Raw genomic sequence first — 2,500 nt, 5'->3', positions numbered from 1 at the left:
TCACCCCTCCCCCTTTCTCCCTTCTTCATTCCCCCTCTTCCCTTCCGGTCGCCACACTATTCATTTCTTACTCGGTTCCCAAAGTTTGTTGAAAACCCCTATGCAGAAAATACTCAGAGAACAGACATTTCCAAACGTTTCGACTGTTTCATTTTTGTTTCATCTTTTCCTTTTAGAAAGGGTATGGGTTTAAAGAAAAAGATATGCCCAAAAAGTAAAAAGAGTTTAAAGAAAAGAAAGAAAGAAAAAAAAATAATAAACGCGCTGGAAGTTTTTCTCTTTCTTTTTCTCTAAAGTTTACACTAACAACATTCTGGAAGCGGAAAAGAATAAATAAATAAAATGGTATCCGGAATTATGGCGAAAAATAAAAGAAACTTCGGCAGTTGGGGCAAAAGTTATTCTGAAAATCATAAACACAATAGTCAAATGACTTCCTGAATCCATAATGATGATGATGATGATGATGATGATGATGATGATGATGGTAATAATGATGTGGTGATGATGATGATGATGATGATGATGATGATGGTAATAATGATGTGGTGATGATGATGATGATGATGATGATGATGATGATGATGATGATGGTAATAATGATGTGGTGATGATGATGATGATGATGATGATGATGATGATGATGATGATGATGGTGATGATGATAATGATGATAATTACAACAACAACAAAAACAACAACAACAATAATAATAATAACAATAATATGAAAAAAATATGATGATACAAATAATAATAATAATCATCATTATGATAAAAAAAAAATTATCATTACATCACCAGCCTCCTCATCAAAATAGTACCAACAACCACCACCCAAAACACCACCAGTCACGTACCTTCGACCTTGAGGTAGATCCAGGGCGAGTGCCTGGTGCCGGCCGAACTCCTGGCGGTGCAGCGGTACCAGTCCTCGGCCTCCTTGCCCACGGCGTCCCACCTCACGCCCTTGTCGTCCACCCGCACGCCCAGTCGAGCTGAAAAAAAACAACAACAACAACAAATGAGATAAGAACGGGAGGGACTGATAATAAGGGAGCATGGAGAGATATGATTGGGAGGGATTGATAACAAAAGCGAATACTGGGAGAAGAACAGGAGGAGGAGAATAAGAAAAGGACAGGAGGGATTGGTAACAAAGGGGGATAATAAGATAAAGGCAGGAGAGACTGACAACAGAGGAGGAGGAGGAGGAGGAGGAGGAGGAGGAGGAGGAGGAGGAGGAAGAAGAAGAAGAGGAAGAGGAGGAGGAGGGAGAGGAAGAGGAGATGAGAACACGTCGGACTGATAAGGAAAGAGGACAAAGATAAGAACTAGTAGGATTCTGATAACAAAAATAATGAGAATAACGAAAATTCCCAACAAACAAACAAAGAAACTGAGAACAACGACGGCGATGATAATGGGCCAAAAACAATAACATAACATAAACCAAAGAAGATGATAAAACATTGATAATAAATCAGGGATTCCTAAACAAAACAATGGGCGTAATGAGAATGACAACAAGACAACAATTGCAGGGATTGAGAATAGCAAGAGCAACGGGGATATTGGTAACAAAAAAATTAACAAAAACAATGAGGATTACGGACATGGCAAGAACAAAGGCAACAGAGGATAATGGACACAACAAAAAATGACAAAAATGGCAGTAATGATAAAGTGTTATCAACATCAACAACAATGACAAGGGACAAAGATTTTTGCAAAATAAGAAAATGGAGAGGAAGAGACAACCGAGGAAAAAGATAAAAGGATTGGGAAAACAAAGAAGACTAAAATTATATGAAACACACGAAGACAATGTAAAAAGAAAAAATAACGAAAATAACCAAGGGAAGAGGAGACGAAGATAAATTGAAGTGAATAGCGGAAACTAGATAACGAAAAGGAAAAGAAGTGAATGATAAGAAACGAGCGAATAAGATAAAAAAAAAAAAAAAAAACACGAAGACACTACGAAAAATTAACGAGAATAGCGAAAGACAAAACACAAAAACGAAAAACAAAAATAACACACAAAAGAAGATAAGACAAAAAAACAAGAACAAACAAACACAACAAGAACAAGGCCAGCGGGGCATTAATTACCATGGCCGCGACAGTGACGATGAATAATAACAACAACAACAACAACAACAGCGGAGGTGTAATTAGTCTTTGTGTACATTCCATAATAAATGACGATAATTATATACAGCGACATCCACGATATTGCATGGTAAATAAGGCAACAAAACTTGCAACGAGACATAACCATCAAATTCTTAAATGGAGTGGAAAAAAGAGATTAGGTGATAAACGAGGAGGATAAAACAGACGGAGTAAACAAAGCGAGAAAAGAGTGGAAAGGAAAAACAAATGAAAAAAGGACACATACGGAGAGAAAGCTAAAAAAAAAAGGAAAGGGTGAGATGGAAAGGAAGAGAAAGAGAGAGAAAGGGAGGGAGGGAGGGAGGGAGCGAGAGGGAGCGAGA

General features: G+C 37.7%; 1 protein-coding gene across 2 annotated transcripts in view; it reads right to left on the bottom strand.

Moving 5' to 3' along the window:
* The window catches only part of LOC125047482 (tyrosine-protein kinase transmembrane receptor Ror2-like), a 93,195-nt gene extending 92,209 nt beyond the window's left edge, over window positions 1-986 (bottom strand). For both annotated transcript variants that reach the window (XM_047645699.1, XM_047645700.1), the window contains exon 1: window positions 860-986. The gene's annotated coding sequence lies outside the window, so the exon portion shown is untranslated. The remainder of the gene's footprint in view (window positions 1-859) is intronic.
* Window positions 987-2,500: the final 1,514 nt, after the last annotated feature.

This window comes from Penaeus chinensis, chromosome 41 (assembly GCF_019202785.1).
Source record: "Penaeus chinensis breed Huanghai No. 1 chromosome 41, ASM1920278v2, whole genome shotgun sequence".
NCBI classification, from domain to species: domain Eukaryota; kingdom Metazoa; phylum Arthropoda; class Malacostraca; order Decapoda; family Penaeidae; genus Penaeus; species Penaeus chinensis.
This window is presented reverse-complemented; position numbering and strand designations above follow the sequence as displayed.